The 14985-nt window shown below is 44.7% G+C and overlaps 1 protein-coding gene across 2 annotated transcripts in view; it reads left to right on the top strand.

Annotated features, from left to right (window-relative positions):
* Nucleotides 1-94: 94 nt before the first annotated feature.
* Nucleotides 95-14985, top strand: part of WDPCP (WD repeat containing planar cell polarity effector) — a 421800-nt gene continuing 406909 nt past the window's right edge. Inside the window, exon 1 of one of the 2 annotated variants that reach the window (XM_073554051.1) lies at nucleotides 95-204. The gene's annotated coding sequence lies outside the window, so the exon portion shown is untranslated. Of the gene's footprint in view, nucleotides 205-14809; nucleotides 14841-14985 lie in introns of those variants that run through there. The other variant, XM_073554052.1, reaches the window with a different exon arrangement.

Below are 14985 nucleotides of genomic sequence, written 5' to 3'. Positions count from 1 at the left end.
GTCTTTCCTGACGCCGCGTGCTGACGTTCTACTGAGAACTCGGCTTCGAGGAGACTACATTACCCGGCATGCTTTGATAGTTGTAGCAGTAACAGATCATTCCGCCTTTTGGGTACGGAGGAGGTCGCTGTGTGAGTCTCGCGTTATCAAACGTGAATAGTGAGGCATGAGGTGATGTAATGAGGAGCTGCGATTTTGTGTCAGGTGTGTATTGTCACAAAAATAGTTACTTGTTAAGAAAAAAAAGTTCAAGGTTGGTTTAAGTTCACTGAGGAATGCTGGGATGTATTACTGCATAAATGTACTTAATCCCATAAGGACGCAGACTATTTAGTTTTTCATTTTATTTTTTACTTTTTTTGTTATGCTTCTGTTCCCACAGCCGTACGAGGGCTGGAGTTATTGCTGTGAGAGGCCATTTCAAATTATACCGTATAATTTACTGCATAATGTGCTGATAAGCGAGAAAAGAAACACATAAAGATGGTGAAAAAAGTGCAGACCTGAGTGTGGGGTTTTGTGTTGGGTGATTGGGTAGTGAGAATGACCTGGGTATGTGATTCTTCCTCTCAGTCCAGTTACGGCGATATCAGATTTATATAGAGTTTATTTTTTTTTTTTTAGTGGCTTAACCCCTTAACGACCGCCGATACGCCTTTTAACGGCGGTAATTAAGGGTACTAAAACCACAGCGCCGTTAATTCACGGCGCTGTGATTTAAGTGAATAGCGCCCCCCAGTGTCGGATTTTCTCCGGGGTCTCGGCTGCCAGGGGTAGCCGAGACCCCAGAGAACATGAATCGGTCGGTTTTTACCGACCCCCGCTTTTGCGATCGCCGTTATTAACCCTATAACGGCGACCGCAAAAAAAAAAGCCGCGATTTTACATTTAATTTCTCTCTCCTCTGATGTGATCGCAGATTCCATTCATTATTTTGATCACTATGATAAACGATCATAGTGATCAAAATAAAAAAAATAGTACATAACCCCCACTGTTTATCACTCCCTTATATAGGCCAATATAATGAAATAAAGAAAATATTTTTTTTTTCAGTTCTCCATTAGGGTTAGGGTTAGGGTTGGGCTAGGGTTAGGGCTAGGGTTGTGCTAGGGCTAGGGCTCGGGTCACGACTAGGGTTAGAATTAGGGTTAGGGCGAACTAGAATTAGGGTTAGAATTAGGATTAGGGATTAGGGTTGGGATTAGGGTTAGGGGTGTGTTGGGGTTAGGGTTGGAGCAAGAATTGAGGGGTTTCCACTATTTGCCAACTTTGGGGGTCTAAAAAAATCACTTTTGTGGAAATAAAAAAAGACTTTTTATTTTCACGGCTCTGCGTTTATAAACTTTTGTGAAGCGCTTGGGGGTTCAAAGTGCTCACCACACATCTAGATAAGTTCCTTAGGGGGTCTAATTTCCAAAATGGGGTCACTTGTGGGGGGTTTCCACTGTTTAGGCCCATCAGGGGCTCTGCAAGCGCAACATGATGCCCGCAGACCATTCCATCAAAGTCTGCATTCCAAAATGGCACTCCTTCCCTTCCGAGCTCTACCATGCGCCCAAACAGTGGTTCCCCCCCACATATGGGGTATCGGCGTACTCAGGACAAATCGCATAACAACTGTGCGGGTATGATTTCTCCTGTTACCCTTGTAAAAATAAAAATTTGGGGGCGAAAAGATCTTTTTTGTGGAAAAAAAATGGATTTTTTATTTTCACGGCTCTACGTTATAAACTTCTGTGAAGCACTTGAAGGTTCAAAGTGCTCACCACACATCTAGATAAGTTCCTTAATGGGTCTAGTTTCCAAAATGGGGTCACTTGTGGGGGGTTTCAACTGTTTAGGCACATTAAGGGCTCTCCGAACGCAACATGGCATCCGATCTCAATTCCAGCCAATTCTGCGTTGAAAAAGTCAAACGGCGCTCCATCCCTTGCAAGCTCTGCCGTGTGCTGAAAAAGTGGTTTACCCCCACATATAGGGTATCAGCGTATTCAGGAGAAATTGTTCAACAAATTGTGTGGTTGATTTTCTCTTTTAACACTTGTGAAAATAAAAAAAATTGGTTCTGAAGTAAATTTTTTGCAAAAAAAAGTTAAATATTAATTTTTTCCTTCCACATTGCTTTAGTTCCTGTGAAGCACTTAAAGGGTTAATAAACTTCTTGAATGTGGTTTTGAGCACCTTGAGGGGTCTAGTGTTTAGAATGGTGCCACTTTTGGGTATTTTCTGTCATGTACACCCCTCAAAATGACTTTAAATATGATGTGGTCCCTAAAAAAATGGTTTTGTAAATTTTGTTGTAAAAATGAGAAATCGCTGGTCAACTTTTAACCCTTATAACTTCCTAACAAAAAAAAATTTTGCTTCCAAAATTGTGCTGATGTAAAGTAGACATGTGGGAAATGTTATTTATTAAGAAATTTGTCTGACACATCTCTCTGATTTGAGGGCATAAAAATGTAAAGTTTTAAAATTGCAAAATTTTCAAAATTTTCGCCATATTTCCGTTTTTTTCATAAATAAACACAAGACTTATCGAAGAAATTTTACCACTAACATGAAGTACAATATGTCCCGAAAAAACAATCTTAGAATCAGCGGGATCCATTAAAGCGTTCCAGAGTTATAACCTCATAAAGGGACAGTGGTCAGAATTGTAAAAATTGGCCTGGTCATTAAGCTGCAAACTGGCTCTGTCGCTAAGGGGTTAAAGAATATTGGTTTGTGTCACCATTTTTGTTAGGAACGGTGGAACGCACTAAATAAAAATATAAATAAAGTGCGTTCGCCGCTCGGGGTCCACCGTGCGGTAGATGGTATAACCGCTGGTGGCAGAGCAATATGGCGGAGGTGCGCACGGGGTTAACCTTCACCCAGGGGCGCAGAGCAGTCACTGTTTAGTCACAGAGATGCCACAGAACATAAAGTGCTGAGCCTATTAGGGTTACAGGAACTCAGAGAAATAACACGGTATATGGTCACAGGAGTAGCCCAAGATGGCGGCACTAAGTCCTTCTAGACCTACCGTGTGTGTCTGTATGTATAGCGTCACAGCCGCGAACGCTCAAGAGGGCTGCTACTGCAGCGCGGCGTGGATACTGCCACTCAATGACACCACTATGGCGCAAGCGCAATGTCGGACGCTAGCAGCTGTGGCTATGGAGCAATAGCGCGCTGGTACTGGCAATAACTTAATCCCTCACACAAGCGTATTATCAAAGGGTAGGGGTTTCAAATGAGTCATTCACCAGATCAAACATCCATCCTCATTCACACAGCAGCAAGTATGACTATACTAGCGCATGGCGGAACAGCCATGCACGCCTTTTATAGCAGCCGGAACCTTCCAGACCTCCGAGATGGACCAATGAGATCTGGTGCGGGACCTGAGCACATGACTCCCGATCTCCAATGGGAGATCGTCTCATGAGAATGCTCAGAAGGCAGATGGAAGAACTTAGCCTCTGGAGAGATTTGCTGCAAGGCAATCTCTTCTGCAGTAGATAAAGCACAGGAGACTGCAGAATGTGAGGGTCTGGATTTCTGCATAGTAACCACAGAAATTTGGCCATTGCAGGGCGCTGTTGTCCGGAGCAACAGCACGTTGACAACGGTAGTCGCAAATGGAGTCTTGTGCCGGACACGCCTCGAGAACGGCCGAGACACCTCCATGGGCTCAGGGGGTGGAATCTCTGGCTCGGGTGGTTCCAGAGGCTCAAAAAAGTTGGGAGCTGAGGTAACCTTCCGCTTGGATTGAGCATGCTCCATACCGCGCTCCGAAAAACGGAGGTCAATGCAGGTGGAAATGGCAATCAGCTCCTCCAAAGTTGCAGGTACCTCTCTGGTAGAGAGAGCATCTTTGACGTGCTCCGCCAAACCTCTCCAAAACACAGGGATAAGGGCTTTGTCAGACCACTCCAGCTCGGAAGCCAGTGTCCGAAAACGAACGGCATACTTACTAACCGAGAGGGATCCCTGGGTCAAAGCCAGAAGCTGAAGAGTGGTGTCGTGCGTGACCCGCGGACCGAGGAAGACCTGCTTAATAGCTGTTAAAAACTGAGCAGCAGTCCGAACCTCTGGGTCACCACACTCCCATAGTGGCGTAGCCCACTCCAACGCCTTGCCCGACAGAAGGGAGACAATAAACCCCACCTTGGCCCGCTCCATAGGGAATCGCGCAGCCAGTAGCTCCAGCTGGATAGAGCACTGACTGATGAAACCCCTATAGGAGGCGCCATCGCCAGAAAATTTATCGGGCAACGGGAGGCGGGTAACTGTCGGCGCGTGGGAGGACGTGGACATACGCGTAATCGCGTCAGTGATTGCTTGTACAGCAGCTTCGGTATATTGCGCAGCTGAGAGAGTCCTCTCAAGAGTGGCCAACCGGCCCTCAAGCTGCCGAATGCACTGCAAGAGTTGCTGCTGTTCTGCCATCACTAGCCAGACCCTGGCACTAGTATAATGTTAGGAACAGTGGAACGCACTAAATAAAAATATAAATAAAGTGCATTCGCCGCTCGGGGTCCACTGTGCGGTAGATGGTATAACCGCTGGTGGCAGAGCAATATAGCGGAGGTGCGCACGGGGTTAACCTTCACCCAGGTGCGCAGAGCAGTTACTGTTTAGTCACAGAGATGCCACAGAACATAAAGTGCTGAGCCTGTTAGGGTCACAGGAACTCAGAGAAATAACACTCACGGTAAATGGGTACAGGAGTAGCCCAAGATGGCGGCACTAAGTCCTTCTAGACCTACCGTGTGTGTCCGTATGTGTCGCAGCCACGAACGCTCAAGGGGGCTGCTACTGCAGCGCGGCGTGGATACTGCCGCTCAACGACACCGCTATGGCGCAAGCGCAATGTCGGACGCTAGCAGCTGTGGCTATGGAGCAATAGCGCGCTGGTACTGGCAATAACTCAATCCCTCACACAAGCGTATTATCAAAAGGTAGGGGTTTCAAATGAGTCATTCACCAGATCATGCATCCATCCTCATTCACACAGCAGCAAGTATGACTATATTAGCGCATGATGGCGGAACAGCCATGCACGCCTTTTATAGCAGCCGGGACCTTCCAGGAGCTTCCAGACCTCCGAGATGGACCAATGAGATCTGGAGCGGGACCTGAGCACATGACTCCCGATCTCCAATGGGAGATCGTCTCATGAGCATGCTCTGAAGATTCAAGCAGGGAATTTTTATGGATTAAACGTGCGCTACCAGACCATCACTCCTCACAAGTTGTGTGGTTAATACATTTATTTCCCTACGCGTTTCAAAGTTAAAAACTTCTTCCTCAGGGGATGATATGTCTTTCAGTTTCTACTGAGCATGCTCAGAAGGCAGATTGAAGAACTTAGCCTCTGGAGAGATTTGCTGCAAGGCAATCTCCTCTGCAATCTCTTCTGCAGTAGATAAAGCGCAGGAGACTGCAGAATGTGAGGGTCTGGATTCCTGCATAGTAACCGCAGAAATCTGACTCCTAACAATTTTCTAAGTTCAAGGGGAAAAAAAAAGTCCAAATTCCATTTCGAATTGGAGATAAAGTCATCATTTTATTAATAATCCATTACAAAGATATGCCCATAACCTGTGTGTTCTGAACGCCAAACGTTATTACTCCTGGTATACCAACCTTATAACAGAATTAGGAACGTTTGGCGCTCAAAACAAGTAGGTTTCACAGAGCTCTTCACCTTCATTTATTTCATTTTTGCATCTGTGTATATCTTTGTATTGGATTATCGATAAAATCATGGTCTGGAAGCTGGATGGACATTTTTTCTTTCCCCTGAACTTGGATGTAAAACCACTGGGCGGTGTCATTGCCTGGCGCTTCCTCACTATTCTGAACAGAAAGGGTGAGCTGGTGTTTTCTCCTTATATTTTGAGCCATTTTCCGACATCTTTTTCCTATATGCGTTAATTAATTTGATATTTTGATTAGACTTTTACAGACGGTGATACTGGATTTAGTTACCGTCCTTTTTTTTCATTATATTTAGATGAGGAAAAGGCAAAAGAGACAATCATTTATATTTTTTTTAAATGTTACTTTATTTTTCAGTCCCCTTAAGGGACCTGAACCTGTGATTGTTTGAACGCCTGTAATATATAATGCAATACTTCATTGTCACTGTATATAGTAAAACTCATGATCTCGTAAAATACCCACAGGAGCACCAAGTTGGCATCAATGGCAATGTGTGTCATGGCTCTGGTTCAAACCCTTGAGCCTGTGCTACTGTATTTGGCCAGCTTTTCTGTCTGCCAAGCCACAAGCAGATACACCTTTTCTCCAGGTGTTTAGTTTGTTATTCTTGCTTCAGTCTTTTTAGGATAACAGGTGTTTTCATTTACTCATTTATATGCTCTATCACCTTTCAGGTGCAGCTTTATTTTCTTTCTCACTGCTGGTATTTCCTGCTGGTGATAGTATCATTTAGATGCCCAGCCATGCCGCTGTAGGTTAAGCGAGTCAGTGAAAGACCAGCTAGGGTTTTTCTGCTGTTTATGTTCTTTACATTGCAACTATTTATTTTACTCACTTATATAGCGTCATTAATTCCACAGCACTATACAGACATTATTGGCACTGTCTCCGATGGGGCTCACAATCTAGAAACCCTATCAGTATGTCTTTGGAATGTGAGAGGAAACCGGAGAACCCAGAAGAAACCCACGCAAACACAGGGAGAACATACAAACTTCTTGCAGATGTTGTCCTTGGTGGGATTTGAACCCAGGACCCCAGTGTGCTAACCACTGAGCCACCGTGTAGCCCTATCTTTTGTTTCATTTTAGGAAGTAGGCAGCCTATTCTCTAATCCTTTAGTTTGTGTTTCATGATTTTCTTTACCTACTCTGGGATCTCTTCCTATGTCAGCACACTTTGCGCTCTGCCCTCCGGTTCTTTAGGAGGAATGTGAAGCGCCCGACGGCCTTTCAGGCAGCATAGGTACGAGTTGCCATTGTTTAGTCTGTAGTTAGGGCTATATCAGCTCATGAAGCAACCACTAGAGACTGCGGGGTCAGGATCTCTAGTCTGTAAATGAAGCGGCAGGGTCAGTTGCAGCTGCTAGGCTATGTGCCCACGTATGCAGAAAATTTCTGCTTCAAAACCAGACTCCTTCCCAGAAAACGCTTGTTTTTATTTCTGCGCGTTTTTTGCGGAAAAACCATGCATTTTTGATGCGTTTTTTTCCGCGCGTCTTCTGACTCATAGAAAATAGCTAAAAATGCGGACTTTTCCGCAAAATTAATGAGCATGCTGCGATTTTTACCGCTAAGCGTTTTTTTGCACGGAAAAAAACGCATCAATGTGCACAAAAAGTGCGGAATGCATTTAAAATGAACGGGATGCTTCTTCTATGCGTTTTTGAAGCGTTTTGACCGGGACAAACGCTTCAAAAACGCTTACGTGGGCACACAGCCTTAGTGTGTTACCTATTTTTCCTGACTGAGTTGCTACAATATCATAACACCGTGATTGCTTTGCAAGGGATAGATGGTCCTCCAATGGACAACCCACCAGGATCAAACCCCTTAAATACCTCTGTCAGAGAAGGATAACAGCATTCAAGTAATTAAACAGCAGCAAATTGACAAAGCGCCAATCAATGATGGTAGAGGCAGATGCTGGCTGTATAACACAGCCGGCATCTGCCCTGTGTAGAATGGGCTCATCTTCTGAGCCCGCTCTATACACCCATACCATGATGGATAGGTACATCATTGAGTGTAAAGGAGTTGACCAGAACTTTGTCGAAAAAAAGTATACTCTGCTGCCGATCTGCTTCTGCTCCTTCATAACATTAAAAAAAACCAAACCACAGGATCCCAAGTAATTGATTGTCTTGTTGGGTATAGTGCAAGGACATAGACTGTGGGCCAGTTCTCAAGTAACAGCAAACACATATAGGACAAAAGGTTCCAGCAACCGCAGTAGAAAAATTACGATTAACCTTCATTCATTTGTTTACTTGCTCTAAAATAAGAAATAGAAGAATAAAACCTAGAAACACTTGTACTATGCGTTTCACGCTATGGCTCAAAACGCGTCTTTTATTTAGCCTCCCTCAAAAAATATGTTCATATAAAAAAAAAAACAATTCCTATGGAAGGGGAACACAGTTTAAAGACCTTTTTTGACCAGTCCCTTTTGGTTGTAAAAAAATGTGAAAAGTAGACACTTTCTATACATTTTTCCCTGATATCAGCAAAAAATATATAAAAATAAACCCTATGTATGGTGGAGAAAACAAGGCAATTACTTAACTATCTGAATGAGAAGATTTTGTAGAGCTATTATAAGTGCATGTACGAAAATATCGGAAAATGATCAGGTCCTGAACTAGCACCCACCTGGATCTGTACTGATACAGGAAGAGGAGATGTCACAGATCCACCGGCAGCAGGACCGATGCATCCTGGGATTGGCTGCTGCGGACAGGTGATTTCAGCAGCGCACAATCGGATATTTTTAGAGGTGCGTACCATGTGTTGACCACTTTTTATTGTAATTTTTGTGGAGGTTGGTGCCTGGAAAAAGGCAAGTCTAACATATCAATTTTCTTTGCTTTTCGGTATTTATAGGTTAAATTATTTCATATTTTCAGCAATAACAAATGCTTATATTTTTAATTTCTCCAATGTCTATTTTTATTTTGGGGGGGTAAAGTGGGATGATTCAAATTGTATTTTTTTTTTTCTTTTACAGTTTTCATTTCCTTTAAGAGACTTGAACCTGCAATTATCTGATTGTTTTTTTTTTCTATAAACTGTAATTCCATATTGTATATAGCTAAAATGACTTTCTCCTATAAATCCCAGCCTTCAGCAGGGCACCTACAGCCATGGCCACCCACTGGCACTCCGAAATGTCATCTGGGGGCCATGAAAAGGTGCGTTCCTGAGACCGTGCGCCCTCAATGCACTGTCAGAGATTAGCAGTGGCATTTAAGGGGTTAACAGCAGCAATCAGCGTTTATCTCCGATCGCTGCTGATTGAGGCAGATGTTGCTGTATAACATTCATGCACAGCACATGTCGGGAACGGGTAAAGACCATAGATAACACTGTACAATTGTGTTTGATTTGTGACAAATTAGTAAGGCACAGCCTCACTTCTTGCACCTGACTAGTGCGTATTTGCTGCAAACAATATAGCTCCAGTTTCTGCTACAAAGGCCAGGTTCACACGAGCGTATTTCACGGTCTGTCACTCTAGACTACAATGCCTGGACTACCCACGGGTCTCCCAACATGAACTTACACCCTCATGTTTGTCTATAAGGCAGTACGTTCAGGAGACCCGTGGTGTGAACACATCCTGATGCCGGTTGTACACAACTGTGAAAAATCGAGCATTCTCGCATCAGAAGACCCTACTCATATTGTATATGCCAATGTGGCAGGTAGCTCAGGTTGGGAGGGGGTACCCCTTAACGACCAGGGGGTATTTTTGGTTTTGCATTTTCATTTTTCCCTCCCCTTCTTTCCAGAGCCATAACTTTTTTATTTTTCCATCTCTATGGTCATGTGAGGGCTTATTTTTTGTGGGACGAGTTGTACTTTTAAATGACACCATTGGTTTTAGCATGTCGTGTACTCGAAAACGGGAAAAAAATTCCAAGTGCGGTGAAATTGCAAAAAAAGTGTAATCCCACACTTGTTTTTTGCTTGGCTTTTTTGCTAAGTTCACTAGATGCTAAATCTGACTTGCCATTATGATTCTCCAGGTCATTATGAGTTCATAGACACCAAACATGTCTATGTCCTCTTTTATCTAAGTGGTGAAAAAAAATTCCAGTTTGCTAAAAAAAAAAAAAAAAAAATTTGCGCAATTTTCCGAGACCCGTAGCGTCTCCATTTTTCATGATCTGGGGTCAGGTGAGGGCTTATTTGTTCCGTGCCGGGCTGACACTTTTGTGCAGATACGTTCTTTTGATCGCCCGTTATTGCATTTTAATGCAATGTCTTGGCGACCAAAATAATGTAATTCTGGCGTTTCGAATTTTTTTCTCGCTACGCCGTTTAGCGATCGAGTTAATGCTTTTTTTTATTGATAGATCGGTCGATTCTGAACGCGGCAATACCTAATATGTGTATGTGGGATTTTTTTTTTACTGTTTTATTTTGATTGGGGCGAAAGGGGGGTGATTTGAACTTTTTTTTTTTTTTTTTTTTTTTACTTTTGGCATGCTTCAATAGCCTCCATAGGAGGCTAGAAGCATGCACAACCCAATCGGCTCTGTTACATACAGTTATGGCCAAAAGTATTGACACCCCTGCAATTCTGTCAGATAATACTCAGTTTCTTCCTGAAAATGATTGCAAACACATTCTTTGGTATTATTATCTTCATTTAATTTGTCTTAAATGAAAAAACACAAAAGAGAATGAAGCAAGAAGCAAAACATTGATCATTTCACACAAAACTCCAAAAATGGGCCAGACAAAAGTATTGGCACCATCAGCCTAATACTTGGTTGCACAACCTTTAGCCAAAATAACTGTGACCAACCGCTTCCGGTAACCATCAATGCGTTTCTTACAATGCTCTGCTGGAATTTTAGACCATTCTTCTTTGGCAAACTGCTCCAGGTCCCTGATATTAGAAGGGTGCCTTCTCCAAACTGCCATTTTTAGATCTCTCCACAAGTGTTCTATGGGATTCAGGTCTCGACTCATTGCTAGCCACCTTAGAAGTCTCCAGTGCTTTCTCTCAAACCATTTTCTAGTACTTTTTGAAGTGTGTTTTGGGTCATTGTCCTGCTGGAAGACCCATGACCTCTGATGGAGACCCATCTTTCTCACACTGGGCCCTACATTATGCTGCAAAATTTGTTGGTAGTCTTCTGACTTCATATGCCATGCACACGGTCAAGCAGTCCAGTGTCAGAGGCAGCAAAGCAACCCCAAAACATCAGGGAACCTCCGCCATGTTTGACTGTAGGGACCGTGTTCTTTTCTTTGAATGCCTCTTTTTTTCTCCTGTAAACTCTATGTTGATGCCTTTGCCCAAAAAGCTCTACTTTTGTCTCATCTGACCAGAGAACATTCTTCCAAAACGTTTTAGGCTTTTTCAGGTAAGTTTTGGCAAACTCCAGCCTGGCTTTTTTTTATGTCTCGGGGTAAGAAGTGGGGTCTTCCTGGGTCTCCTACGATACAGTCCCTTTTCATTCAGACGCCGACGGAGAGTATGGGTTGACACTGTTGTACCCTCGGACTGCAGGCAGCTTGAACTTGTTTGGATGTTAGTCGAGGTTCTTTATCCAACATCCGCACAATCTTGCGTTGAAATCTCTTGTCAATTTTTCTTTTCCGTCCACATCTAGGGAGGTTAGCCACAGTGCCATGGGCTTTAAACTTCTTGATGACACTGCGCACGGCAGACACAGGAACATTCAGGTCTTTGGAGATGGACTTGTAGCCTTGAGATTGCTCATGCTTCCTCACAATTTGGTTTCTCAAGTCCTCAGACAGTTCTTTGAGCATGGAGAAAAGAAAGAAGACCAATGTGGTACACACAAGAACACAGGACAGAGGTTGAGTCAACTTTAATCCATGTCAACTGGCTGCAAGTGTGATTTAGTTATTGTCAACACCTGTTAGGTGCCACAGGTAAGTTACAGGTGCTGTTAATTACACAAATTAGAGAAGCATCACATGATTTTTCGAACAGTGCCAATACTTTTGTCCACCCTCTTTTTTATGTTTGGTGTGGAATTATATCCAATTTGGCTTTAGGACAATTCTTTTTGTGTTTTTTCATTGAAGACAAATTAAATGAAGATAATAATACCAAAGAATTTGTGTTTGCAATCATTTTCAGGAAGAAACTGAGTATTATCTGACAGAATTGCAGGGGTGTCAATACTTTTGTCCACAACTGTATGGGCGATGAGCAGATCGCCCATATATAGCAGATTTACTGCTGTGCTTTCAGCGCTGACCACCGGGTGGTGCTGAAAGCCATATGCCTGGAACAACCATAGAGGTCTCATCGAGACCTCTGGTTGTCCAGGCTACATGACGCCGACCCCCGATCACGTGACGGGGTCGGCGATGACGTCATTTCTGGGCCGGCGGCCGGAAATGCTATTTAAATGCCCGTTGTCAGCTTTGACAACGGGATTTAACTAGTTAATAGGCGCGGGCGGACGGCGATTCCGCTCGCGCCTATTGCGGGCACATGTCAGCTGTTCATAACAGCTGACATGTCCCGGCTTTGATGCGGGCTCAGCGCCGGAGCCCTCACCAAAGCAGGGGAGATGTCTGATGACGGACTGTGTCCGTCATTGGACATTAAGGGGTTAAGGCCTCAATAAGACATCCACTTTTTTCTTGGACGAGAAAAAAATACTAAGTCTAAATACTAAATCCTTACGATTGGTCATCAATATCTGGTTAATAGAGGTGCGACACCCGGCACCCCCGCCAATGAACTGTTCCCGATGTCGGCGGTGGCCAGAACTATTCAGTTGAAGAGTTGCACAGCATAGCTCCGTCAATGGAATAGTGACCGCAGCTAGGTACTATACATCCACCCCTAATTGATTTCCAAGGTCTAGTGTGAAGTATCCACAATCAATAATGGATTTGGGAGCCATGTCATCTGCTGTTGATGCCATAATCCTCAACATTAACAGAAATAAACACTTGGAATAGATCACTCTGTAGTGACTCTATATAATATATGAGTTTCACTTTTTGTATTCAAGAACTGAAATAAATTAACTTTTTGATATTCTAATTTTGTGAGATGCACCTGTATTTCTCAGTATAGTTGGGCGAGAACAGTCAGGATCATTTGTAGAGTTGGATCAGTTTATTAAGCATTTGGATGGTTTTAGGAGAAGGTTCAGGTAGGGTATGTGCACACGCTGCGGATCCACAGCGGATTTGGCCCTGTGGATCCGCAGCAGAATCTGCTGCGTTGTACAGTACCATTATAACCTATGGAAAATGGAAACCGCAGTGCACACGGTGCGGAATTTTCCGTGCGGTTTTTGCTGCGGTTTCCAATCCGCAGAAAGAATTGACATGTCATTCTTTTCTGCGGATTCAGCTGCAGTTTGCCATCTCCTCCATTGTAGAGGTGATAAACCGCAGCAGAGGCGTATCCAGGGGGGGCAGCCGGGTCATTTGCCCCAGGCGCAACCCACAGAGGGGCGCCATCGGGCCATCTGATGCGGCGGTCCAGAAGGAGGCTCCCCGTCGGCAGCATTATGCCGCCCCCCACACTTAGATTCTGCCGTTATCTAAGCCGGCTGTCAAACTGACAGCCGGCTTGGAGAAAGTGCTGCGTGCGCGTCGGTTCCCAAGGATTGTACTAGCGTCTTCAGACGCTAGTACACTCACTTGTTGATCTCTAAGCCCTGACCGCCGCCGGCACTTCCGCATCAGTGAAGCGCCAGTAGCGTGATCAGGTCACATGATCACGCTGCTGATGTCACTCACCGGCTCTTCAGAGGCGAAGACACAGGGCAGGCAGTGAGGCAGCGTTGGTGGTAAATGCTCCAGCTCCAGACGGGGCAATGGAGCTGAAGACACCAAAGAAGATTTAAGAAATGTAAGGACATGCTCTAGAGGCTAGGAAGGGATGGTTGGGGTCGGGGATACTATATGGAGTCAGCGCAAGGGAATGTGTGATACTGGGGGATGGGTGCAGTCTCATGGATAGGGAGAAAGCAGGGGGAGTAAATTGAGGACAGTGTGTGAGTAGCAAGGCCAGGGTGTAGACAGATGCATGTGGTGGAGAAATATGAGGATCATATCAGGGGTGAAGGGGGAGAAATCTGAGGAACATTTGGGGGAGCGAGGGGGGAGAAATATGAGGAACATATGGGGAGGTGAGGGGGGAGAAATATGAGGAACATGTGGGGGGTGAGGGGGAGAAATATGAGGAACATATGGGGGCAGAAATCTGAGGACTTTATGGGGGCCAGAGGCATTTCTAGGGGGGGGGCAACCGTCAGAGAGGCGCATTCGGGCCACCTAATGCGGTGGTCAGCAGTGTCTCCCCTGGTGGCTGCTTTCTGCAGCCCTGCAGCCTGGGAGTCGGCCGCTCTTTGTGTCGGTTGTCAAGCTAACAGCCGGCGCAGAGAAGCTGCAGGGCGCCGGCTCCCAGGGATCAATTTTACTGGCGTCTGTATGGGGAGCAAACGGGTAAATGTATGTGGATACAGTATGAGTAGCGATGGGAAAAATGTATGTGGACACAGTATGGGGAGTGAGGGTGATGGGATGTGTGCAGACACAGTATGGGGAGTCAGGGGTATGTATGAGCAGACAGTATAGAGAGTGAGGAGGTAACTATATGAGGAGACAGTATGGTGAACAGGGGTATGTATGAGGAGACAGTATGAGGAGGGAGGGGAATAATATGAAGCGACAGTATAGTGCAGATATTTTTATTTAGGGGCATTATAATGACACTTCTATCTTTAAGGGCATCGCGTGGAAAGTTGGTGCAGAAGACCAGAGAAGATGGAAGTCTGCAGAGACGAGATGTGGATGAGAAAACTCATCATGGGTTCTGGACAAGAAGAATGACTCCAGAGATGACGTCATCTATGAGGTACCTGGATGTAAATGTTATTTGTGACACTGACTTATTCTCATGTTTTTATTTATGTTGTGTGAGAATCATGTGGGAATAGTGGATGAGGGCAGGTATATCTCGCCCAGATTCCTTTCCTATGTGGCCTAGTCTGGTCAGTATCACACCTGCTTACTAATGAATAATGGGAGGTGGATATAAAAGGATGCCAGGTGGTTGTGTGAGTGTCTCAGCCTGGGAACACAGAGAGCCTGTCTGTGTGAGAGACACACGTGAGTGGAAGCAGTGCCCACTGCAACTGTGGTTTGGCTGGACGGGAGAAGCCCGCCAGTTGGTAGTTAGGTTGTCCATTGTTTAGTTAGTGCCGGACAGGCAAGGATTTGTTTTATTTCCTTTTGCATTGCTTTCACCGTTAAT

This window comes from Dendrobates tinctorius, unplaced genomic scaffold (genome assembly GCF_039654945.1).
Source record: "Dendrobates tinctorius isolate UK_male_01 unplaced genomic scaffold, ASM3965494v1 ptg000205l, whole genome shotgun sequence".
Taxonomy (NCBI): domain Eukaryota; kingdom Metazoa; phylum Chordata; class Amphibia; order Anura; family Dendrobatidae; genus Dendrobates; species Dendrobates tinctorius.
The sequence above is the reverse complement of the archived record's forward strand: the minus strand, read 5'-3'. Positions and strand labels throughout refer to the sequence as shown.